General features: G+C 35.9%; 1 pseudogene; it reads right to left on the bottom strand.

Moving 5' to 3' along the window:
* Positions 1–988: 988 nt before the first annotated feature.
* LOC130685169 (olfactory receptor 6C2-like) lies at positions 989–1,924 on the bottom strand (annotated as a pseudogene).
* Positions 1,925–11,894: the final 9,970 nt, after the last annotated feature.

The following is an 11,894-nucleotide window of genomic DNA, read 5'->3' as shown; positions in this document are numbered from 1 at the left end:
TATTCATGCTTTTCACATGGCACCTGGACTCCCCAAGGGCACGTGTTCCCAAAAAGAAGGGGGAAGTTACAAAGCTTCTTACCTCTCACATCATGCACTTTCATGTCTACCACATTCTCATGATCAAAAGCAAATCATAGACCTGACCAAGCTAAAGGGGAGAGGAAGGAAATTACATCTCTGCTGGGCAAATGACAAAATGAAGAGTTTGAAAGAAGAGTTTGGAAGAACCTTTACTCCACCCCAGCCATGAATCTGAAAATGCCCCTAGTGGAAAAATTACCTGCACATCATCAGTTCACCCTTCATCATATCTACCCTTTGCAGAATCATGGCCCTTTGATCTTCACTGTATCACCAGCAATCTGATCCTTAAGCCCATGATTTTTGCATCACATCTGGCTTTCCTGGGAGTTCTTAAAGCAATTACTAGAAGAGAGGAAAGTTTATCAATAAACTTGAAAGGCTATGTAGTTACACTTTTTGTATTGCTGGGAATTTTGCCAGTATTTTTATTATCATTTTTAAATACATTCAGATAAGAAGGAACACTGAGTATTATTACATTACGTTTTGTACTACCATTTTGTATTGTGAGGCAGCATTGGCAAGCCTGAGTGAAGATCAAGACAGTTTTACATTTTCTGAAAATTTATCTTCTTGAAAAGGGAAGACACTTCAAACAGGTTGTATTACAAGGAGAGAAAAGGAGTAACATGTCTATACATAAGAATCATGACTAGTGAAAATTTGCAAAGTCTGAGTAGAATTGATTGAATTGTATTTAGAACGCGATATAACATATTCATACTTTTAGGGGAGTATAAAAGTGCCTGCCTCTTAATGCTTATCCTTTAGTATTCTTTCTTAGAATTTCTTCTCATCTTTCTTTAACACCTGTCAAGCGTTAACAGTCTCAATACCTTCAATTTCCATCCATACTCTGATTATTTATTTTTTTATATTGAGTTCCCAGTTTATTCTTCTACTACTTCTTTGAATAGAATACAAATCTTTTGAGAGTGTCATGGAAAGACTGTTTTACTTGCTTATTTCTTAGGGTATAAATGAAGGGATTGAACAGAGGGGCAACAGATATAGTAAGCAGAGAAACTGCCTTATTAACGGCCACTTCTTGCTTGGCTAAAGGTTTGAGATATACGAAAATGCAGCTGCCATAGGCAAAAGAAACCACAATTATGTGGGATGAACAAACAGAGAAGGCCTTTTTTCTTTGCTGGGTCGAGGGTAATCTTAGAATCGTCCTAATGATGTATATGTAGGACAGAACTACACATACAAGAGTCATTATGAAGGTCAACACAGCACAGAATAGAACCAGCTGCTCTATGAACCATGTATCTGAGCATGAATTCTTCAGTATTGGAGAAGCATCACAGAAAAAATGGTCAATAACAGAGTCACAGAATTCCAGATTAAGGCTTAAACAAAGGGATGGGAGGATAATCAATAAACCAGATACCCAACAACTGAGGATGAGGTTCCTGCAGACTCTGCTGTTCATGATGGTCACGTAATGCAGGGGTTTGCAGATGGCCACATAGCGGTCATAGGACATCACAGCCAGCAGATAATATTCTGTAGCTCCAAAGAAGATAACGAAAAATACTTGGCTGAAGCAGGCTTAGATGGTAATGATTTGGTTCCCACTTGATATGATGTACAGGTATGCAGGGACACAGGAAGTTGTGAGTGAGATTTCTAAGAAAGAAAAATTTTGAAGAAAAAAATACATAGCTGTTTTTAAATGAGAATCCACCAAGACAAGGAAAATTATGGTCAGATTCCCAATTACACTTAACATATATGTAGTAAGCATGAAGAAAAAGACCAGAATCTCCAGTTGTGGGTCATTTGTCAGTCCCAGTATGATGAAGGTTGTTAATGTTGAATGGTTTCTCATCATTGACCATCTATTGCCACTCTTCACATAAAACTCACAGAAACAGGATCTGAGAAGAAATGTGAAATGTGATGGATCAAATACTAACAATAAATTGCAATTAAAACTATCATATGTATTTCCTTCTATAGTTCATCTTTCACGCGGTGATACTTCCAACCCCACTGAATAGACACGGGGAAGACTGAAACAGTGTCTCTGAGGTTATGTCATATCTCTGTCTTCTCCTAGCTGAGCAACCTTGGACAAATCTCTTAACCATTCTGTGCTCCAGTTTTCCATTCTGTAAGAAGGGGTTAATTACAAGACCACACCACAGAATTACTGTGAGCTTTCAATGACTTAAACCATGTGAAATGCTTATAATAGCACTAAGGAAATAATAAGGACTATACAGATATTGTTTTTCTTATTTTATGAAGCCAATCTCTGATATCTCAAGAAGGCATTTAGCTCTTCAGGTAGCATCTCTCCCTCTCTGTTTTTTACATTATTAATTTCTTCCATGTTTCTAGAGCATATCATCAGCATATGAATCTGCTGTTCCCTATATAACTTTTAATAGTCCTTCCCATTAGAGAAAGATGCTTCTTATACTTTACTATAGTTTCATATAGTTTCACCCTTCAGAAACTTTTCATAATGAATATTCAAAATAAAGTCAGTTTTAATTAATGGAGATGGTAAAGATGACCTAACACTGAGAGCAAATTGGATAAAAACAGACCATTTTCATCTCAAGTGAACACCATTATCATACCAATTCAGGGAAAAGGGAGAACTAATATAAGTTCTTATGAACATATTATCTAGCTGTATCCACTCAGCCTTGGTCTGAAACAGGAAGAACTGTAAACAAATCCTGAACTCTTTTTAGTATGCTTCTGTTTTCTAGTGGTATGGACAAAGCTATGCTGACTATTTTAGATCTATTATGAACTAATCAGGATATGCTAACTATCAGGGTTTTCAACAAGGAATAAGTACAAATGCAGAAAAACAACTAAGAACCTGAAATGGATAGACTGGAATGGGAGTTATCAGTGTAAATTTATAATTCCTAAAATGTATATGTGAAGATATATATACATCTATCTATGCACATATGTATGTGTACACATATATGTTAAACATGCATGTGCATATATTTATATGATGTTATATAGGTATATATATGCTTGCTTACACTTCTTAAGCCTACTACAATTGCTAAGCAAATGATATCCAGTTAGTAATGAGCTCACCTACATCGCAAATTTGGGGCTGTGTTCTCAACTAAAATGATCCAATACTCCCTAAAAACTGCTTGATCCAGGACTGAAGTAGAGTAGGTACAAGGTGAGCACACGACATCCTGTTATGCCAAAAGCCAGGGATAAAATTGAAGTATGGACATTAAATCTGAGTCATGCCAAGGTCCAGAGAAGCCAGCTCGAAGAGTGTCTCAATGACATAATGTATGACAATTTGAGCACCGTGATTATTAAGTACAGCAATTATTTACAGGCATTGAAAACTAGGAATTCATTAATCCATGCATATTAATCCAGTTGCATCAATTATAATTTGATAAGAAGGGAAAGTTGTTGGTTATGGTAGAAAGCCAAGGACCAGCTACAGGTGGAAGGAGGGCTGGAGTTGGAAATCATCCTTTACAATCATCACAATAAAGAGCAAATTAGTTAAAAACCATCAAGACATGCAAGATCAAGGGGAACATTTTGTTGAGGAGTAGGATACTTGCATGGTCTTAAGATAGTCTACTTAGTTGCTGAAAGGGAAAAGTAGTAATTGCATGATGGAGTAATTGGACAACTTAACCTGGCGATCAGATGTGTCACCCTGAGGATGACATAATACCATCTGTGTGGTACTCTAGCTGTGAATGGATGACTCGAATTGAATCATGAGAAAACTTCCAAGAATCCCAAACTAAGGAAGTTCTATTGAAAAAAGAGGGTAAAGGGAGACTGTGTTCTACAAAATATAAAAATATATATAGACTATAGAAATGGTCCAAATAAGGAGGCTAAAGAATCATAACATTCAAATGCAATACCTGACACTACATGGATTTTGTGTAGAAGGGAGAAAAACAGGCTATTCAGGATATTTGTCAGGACATAAATGAATTATGGATCACAAATTAGAGGAAATTATTGTGTTTGTGTTAAATTTACTGAAATTGATAATATTATTGTGGTTTTTCAAGTAAATATTCTTAGGACATACACACTGAAATGTGTAAGAATATAGCAGTAAAGGACCATGATGTTTGTATTTTAACCTCAAGTGTGTCTCAAAACTATTATGAAGAGAGATCAAGGGAAATAGGAAGAAAATTCTAATGGTACGTGTATCTGATTATTCATGAGTTTTGGTACTACTCCTAATTGTGCAAGTTTTCTATAAAGTTTAAATTAGTTCCAAATAAGAGTTAGAATTCAAGAAAACCCTCACTTTGTCATTACTGCCTATCTATAACCTCAGTTTTCTGCTCCATCTAACAGCAACTTGCCTCCAAAGAGGTATATTTAGTCTATTTTAATTTTCTTGCTTTCCAGCACTGGTTTTTTTTTTTCCTCATGGGAAGAGTTTTTACTGTTATTAGAACATTAATAGTTTCTTTTCTTCCTCAGATTTTTTACTGTGGTAAGAACAGTTAACATGAGAGATATCCTCTTAAATTTTTAGGTGTACAATGCAGTAGTAACATAGACACTATATTGTACAGCAGATTCCAGAATCTATTCATCTAGCATAGCGGTTACTGTGCACCCATTGCACAGCATCTCCCCATTTCACAATTCTTCCTACTTCTTTTCAGCTTCACTCCCATTACTGTCAAAAGTTCTTTTATCAGGGGAACTGTTCACCTTCTTCTTATCAAGTGGCATAACCGTTCATCAATCTTTATGTTTGTCACACTTGATTATACTTTAACAGCTTCTCCTCAAAAACTCATTTTACTCCTGGCCTCTCTACTACCACACTCCTGGTGTTATTCATACCCCACTGCTTCCTCCTCTTCAGGCACTTCTCTAAACCAGCTTGCAAATGACAAAGGACCCCTGCCTCCCTTCTGCCCTCATATCTACATGCGAGATCTCCCAAGGGGATCATGTCCAATCACATAATTTAAAAGGCATCCAAATCTTAGTAATGATCAGATTGAAAGAGAGAGATGTACATATATATATATATATATACACACACACACACCAGGGGCTCAAGCAAAAATCTTATTAGATGCCCTTGGGTCTTTCCTTTTTCTCACACCTAGACCAGTACATCAGCAAATGCTGTCTTTTTACATTAAAATACATCTCTAAAAAAAAAAAAAAATACATCTCTAATCCATCAACAGCTCACTAGACAAAACCCCCATCATCTCTCTCTCAGTTGTTTTCTCTGTTTACAATCTTGCGCCTTCTCTACAACGATTTTCTCAGATACTATTTGTTTCTAACAGCCATTAAATTATATTTTTCATGGATAGATTATATTCACTATAGTAAGAAAAATGACCAAATGTTCTGGATTTATCCAATGTGTCATATCCTCTAAGCAGAGACTTGGTGTTCTCCTTCTTATTACAACTTCTATAAACTCAGTTTATCTATCAATGTGGTAAGAAGACCAATAGCAAACCAGACAGTCACTCTGGGCAAGAACATCAAAATTTTGTTCTTACATATCTAATTTATTACATCGGTTTATTCAACTCTGTGCTACCTTCAATCACTGTTCTCTATCTTTCCTGTCAAATATAGTAGCCACTAGTCATATATGGATATTGAGCACTTAACATGTGGCTGGTCTGATTGAGATGTGCAGCAATTGTAACATACACACAGTATTTGGAAGACTTGGTAAAAAAACTGATAAAAAATATTTCATCGATAATTTTATTTGTATACATTTTGAAATCATAATATTCTGGATATACTGACATAAGGAAAATAGATAATTAAAATTAATATTTACTTTTACTTCTTAAAATGAAAGTCCTGGAAATTTTTTAATTGCAAATGTGGCTGGCATTGAATTTATATAGGCTAGAGTTGTTACAGTGTTTCATGTCTTCCCCCACTAAAGAATAAAAAAGGACTTTCATAGGATCCAATAAATTTGGTGTCTAAATAGTCTTCACTGTAATTTATTATTCCCAACAAGTATCCTTGCAGTGTATGTTGCCTTCATCAAGGGTATGAAGCTCCCTTACCTTTGTGAAATGAGTGAGTAGTATAAGCTCCCACTAAGCTGATTCCCCAGTACAATGCCGTGGCTGTAGATCATTATTTTAGAAATAGGGAGAGACTGATAGTTGGCAGGTAGGTGATCCCAGTGCTAAAAGAGAGTGATGTTTTTTAAATTGAATCTTTATCATTAATAATTGAGATAAATGGAATCGATAGACTTCCAGATGGACACATGATAGATAAAAAGGAAAGACAGACATCATAGAGAGCTAGACAAAGGTAGAGGTTTGAAAACATCTGGGGAGTTATTTCTCTGTACCAGTCAAACCACTGTATCTGGAATTCCACCAATTTAATGATGCTTTAAATGAGTCATACCCACAAGTTCAATCTGATGAAGGTTTGTTTGCTCTATAGAGAATCTCAGAAACTATTGATTCTCCTCATAAAATAGCAGAAATAAAGTGCAAAAGTAGTACTTTATTTTTGCTCCTAGAGTGAAACACATACAAAGTCAAATATATTATTAGAGTGAAAATAAGTATCTACATCATCAGCTACAAATAGAAAGGTACCTGACTAATGAAACACCCAGTACTTACCTCTGACACTCTTCATCGTTTTATTGGAAGCTGTACCTCAGATGACTTAAGTGACCATCCAACTCAACAAAAAGATACCGGTAGGAGCATCTAAGTGCATTCATAGGCCCTCACCCTTAGGAACCCCTATTCACTGTGAATATACACATGGTTTCTGAATTATAAGATAAACCATCATATTTTAACATTAGGAAATATTTCTGTGAACTCTGGGTAGCTCACAGGAAGATAACAAAGCTTTAAATAAGGAAAATTAAAATGTTTCTCTAGCATTTCAAAAGTGGGTGTTCTGGTATACAATGGACAAACAGATTTTTACAGTAAAGACCTTATTTATTTCCTTCACTCATAATAGTGTACAGAGAAAAAAAAACTAAGTAAAGAGGTCCTTGGAGGCCCTGAATCAAAATTCTCTAATGAATCTAACGTTGCATTTATTTTGGCAAAGTAATCCCAATGCAAGAACCAATGGGGTGAATGCCCTGGAGAGAAAAAGATAAAATAATGGCTTAAATACAATCCGGGCATAGAAAAATAATATTTTAATTACAAATCAGAAAATATTCTTCATTGGTTATTCACCCATGATTTAAGAAGTGCAGTGAGTTAGAAAATCACTTTCTCATCTAAAATTGCACACATAATATATATTCAACATAGAAAAATTAAACAACTAGATACGAAAGCTCAGAATGTCTAACATCCAGAAATATAAATGGTTATTTTGATGTTTGTCCTTCTAAATGTTGTCAATATTTATGTACACATAAATATTTTAAGTATATGTCCTCTATGATTTATGTACATACCATTTATACTTATATTTTAATTGTACATATCATTTTTAATTCCATTGTTATCTCAGAACATATAGTAAACATCTTCCTATTTTGACAAAGAAAAATGTAAGGCAGTATTTTTTGTTCTACTATGGAGCTTGCTGTAAATTTCTTTAATTATGTTAAGGAAGTACACTTCAGTTTCAATTTCCTAAAATTTTTTAATCATTAACAAATGTACATTAATTTTACCAAAGCCTTTTCTACATCTATGGAGATCATTATACTTTTCTCTTCTAATTCAGTTAAAGTGGTGAGACATAAAAAGGTTTTCGAATATTAAACCAACCTTGCATTTCTGAGATGAAAACACTTTGGGTGAACTATGTGATACTTTCAAAATATTATTGACCTGTTTTATTAATACTTTCTTAGGATTTCTGAATCTATATTCCTTGAGTGATATTCCTGTATAATATTCTATTCTTGACAGTCCTTGACATGTTTGGGTATTGAGCTGTTACGGTGATTTACAGAAGAGTTTGTGAAGTAATTTCTTCTTGAATGATTAGTAAAATTGTTATTTAAGCCTAATAGTCTCAGAGTGTTTTACGAGAACATTTTGACTATTTATTCATCCCCTTAATGGTTACAACATAATTTTTCCATTTAAAATCCACGTTAAGAGTGTGGTAAGCCCCAGGTCTCAGAGATATAAAAGAGGGATCTGATCCAAGCCCTCAGGCCTCAGACTAGGAGAGGAAGAGGAGATTGGGGCTATGGGGTCTCAGATTGCTGGGCTTGGAGCAAACAGACCTGCATAGCTGAGGACCATGGGGGCAGCTATGTCTTACAGGTGCCACCCAAACCATGGGTCTAGTGCCATGGGGGTGAGGAGATGCCAACAAAGGAGCTGGATCAGTGGGCATCACCCATCATGGAGGGGCCCAAACCTTCATGCAAACTCATGCTTAAGGACACAGCATGCTTAAGTAGCAGCAATAGGAGCAGATCACTACACCTCCTGTACTCCAGGCCCCTAGAGCCACAAGTTTAGCTTGAGCTTAAGAAAGGAGGAAAGATTTGAATCAAATATGAAATTGGAATTCTAAAACAAACAAGACTTGAGTTTTAATAACTGAAATGGTGCAGAGTTACACAGTTGAACTGAGATGACATTAAGACAGTCCTCAACCCAACAGCACAACACAGATAGGGACATTGGAAAGATAAAGCCATTTTATATCTGCACCCCCATGTGTTGAATAGCCAGTAGTCAAACTAGCTACACACTTCATTGACTTTGGGGGAGAGAATGTCGTAGGTAGGGAGCTAACTTGGAGTCTATGGCTCTAGGATGAATGCTGCACTTACTAGCTGATAGAAGATACCATACCATAGGACCTATAATTCCATTTCCAGATATTACCCAAAGAAACCAAAATAAGCCCCTTTGTGGTTTGTGGGGGGGGGGGGTTGCTTTTTTTTAATTTTTATTAAGGTATTATTGACATACATTCTTATGAAGGTTTCACATGAAAAAAATAATGTGGTTACTACACTGACCCATATTATCTAGTTCCCACCCATTCCCCAATGCAGTCACTCTCCATCACTGCAGTAAGATTCCACAAATTCACTATTTGCCTTCTCTGTGCTATACTGTTTGTCCTGTGACCCCAACATCATGTGTACTAAACATAATACCCCTCAATCCCCATCTCCCTCCCTCCCAACACGCCCTCTCACACCCCTCCCCTTTAGTAACCACTAGTTCCTTCTTGGAGTCTGTGAGTCTGCTGCTATTTTGTTCCTTCAGTTTTGCTTCATTGTTATACTCCACAAATGAGGGCAGTCATTTGACACTTCTCTTTCTCTGCCTGGCTTATTTCACTGAGCATAATATCCTCTGGCTCCATCCATGTTGTTGCAAATGGTAGAATTTGTTTCTTTCTTATGTCTGAATAGTATTCCATTGTGTATATGTACCACATCTTCTTTATCCATTCATCTATTGATGGACACTTAGGTTGCTTCCATATCTTGGCTATTGTAAATAGTGCTGCAATAAACATAGGGGTGCATATGTCTTTTTGAGTCTGAGAAGTTGTATTCTTTGGGTATATTCCAAGGAGTGTGATTCCTGAGTCAAATGATATTTTTATTTTTAGATTTTTGAGGAACTTTCATATTGCTTTCCACAATGGTTGAACTAGCTTACATTCCTACGAGCAGTGTAGGAAGGTTCCCCTTTCTCCACATCCTCACCAGCATTTGTTGTTCTTAGTCTTTTCGATGCTGGCCATTCTTACTGGTGTGAGGTGATATCTCACTGTGGTTTTAATTTGCATTTCCCCAATGATTAGTGATGGGAAGCATCTTTTCATGTGTCTGTTAGCCGTCTGAATTTTTTCTTTGGAGAACTGTCTCTTCATATTCTCTGCCCATTTTTTAATCAGGTTATTTGCTTTTGGGGGTTGAGGCATGTGAGTTCTTTATATATTTTGAATGTTAACCCCTTGTCAGATATGTCATTTACAAATGTATTCTCCCATACTGTAGGATGCCTTTCTGTTCTGTTGATGGTGTCCTTTACCATAGAGAAACTTTTTAGTGTGATGCAGTCCCATTTGTTCATTTTTGCATTTGTTTCCCTTGCTTGAGGAGATGCGTTCAGGAAAAAGTTGCTCATGTTTATATTCAGGAGATTTTTGCTTATGTTTTCTTCTAAGAGTTTTATGGTTTCATGACTTACATTCAGGTCTTTCATCCATTTTGAGTTTACTTTTGTATATGGGGTTAAACAATAATCCAGTTTCATTCTCTTACACTTAGCTGTCCAGTTTGGCCAACACCAGCTGTTGAAGAGGCTGTCATTTCCCCGTTGTATGTCCATGGCTCCTTTATTGTATATTAATTGACCATATATGGTTCAGTTTATATCTGGGCTTTTTAGTCTGTTCCACTGGTCTATGGGTCTGTTCTTGTGCCAGTACCAAATTGTCTTGATTACTGTGGCTTTGTAGTAGAGCTTAAAGTTGGGAAGCATGATCCCCCCTGCTTTATTCTTCCTTCTCAGGATTGCTTTGGCTATACAGGTTGTTTGTGGTTTCATATGAATTTTAGAACAATTAGCTCTGGTTCATTAAAGAATGCTGTTGGTATTTTGATAGGAATTGCACTGAAGCTGTAGATTGCTTTAGGCAGGATGGCCATTTTGACATATTAATTCTTCCTATCCATGAGCACGGGATGTGTGTCCATTCATTAGTGTCTTCTTTAATTTCTCTCCTTAGTGTCTTGTAGTTTTCAGAGTATAGGTCTTTCACATCCTTTGTTAGGTTTATTCCTAGGTATTTTATTCTTCTTTTTGCAATTGTGAATGGAATTGTTTTCCTGATTTCCTTTTTTGCTGGTTCATTGTTAGTGTATAGGAATGCAACAGATTTCTGTGTTTTAATTTTGTATACTGCAACATTGCCGAATTCAGATATTAGATGTAGTAGTTTTGGAGTGGATTCTTTAGAGTTTATTAAGTACAATATCACGTCATCTGCAAACAGAGACAGTTTAATTTCTAGGAGTGTTGAAGTCTCCTAGAATGAATGCTTTTAATTCTGTTAGTATTTGTTTCACATACATAGGTGCTCCTGTGTTGGGTGCATAGATATCTATAATGGTTATGTCTTCTTGTTGCACAGACCCCTTTATCATTATATAATGTCCTTCTTTGTCTCTTGTGACTTTCTTTGTTTTGAAGTGTACTTTTTCTGATACAAGTACTGCAGCTCCTGCTTTTTTCTCTCTATTAGTTGCATGAAATATCTTTTTTCATCCCTTCAGTTTTAATTTGTGTATGTCTTTGGGTTTAAAGTAACTCTTGTAGGCAGCATAAAGATGGGTATTGCTTTTTTTATCCATTCAGTGATTCTATGTCTTTTGATGGGTGCATTCCACCATTTACATTTAGGGTGATTATCCATAGGTATGTACTTATTGCCATTGCAGGCTTTAGATTCATGGTTACCAAAAGTTCAAGGTTAACTTCATTACTATCTAAGAGTCTAACTTAACTCACTTAATATCCATTTACAAAGACAATCTAAAGCGGTTTTTTTTGTCCTCCTTTTTCTTCCTCCTTCATTCTTTACATATTAGGTATCATATTCTGTACTCTTTGTCTACACCTTGATTGACTTTGGATATAGTTGATTTAATTTTTCATTTTCTTAGTAATTAACTGTTCTTCTTTCTTTACTGTGGTTTTATTACCTCTGGTGACAGCTATTAAACCTTAGGAACACTTTCATCTATAGCCGTTCCTCCAAAATATAGTGTAGAGACAGTTTCTGGGTGGTAAGTTCTCTCAGCTTTTGCTTATCTAGAA

This window comes from Manis pentadactyla, chromosome 10 (genome assembly GCF_030020395.1).
Source record: "Manis pentadactyla isolate mManPen7 chromosome 10, mManPen7.hap1, whole genome shotgun sequence".
Taxonomy (NCBI): Eukaryota; Metazoa; Chordata; class Mammalia; order Pholidota; family Manidae; genus Manis; species Manis pentadactyla.
Note: the sequence above shows the minus strand (reverse complement) of the source record. Positions and strands in the feature narration are given on the sequence as shown.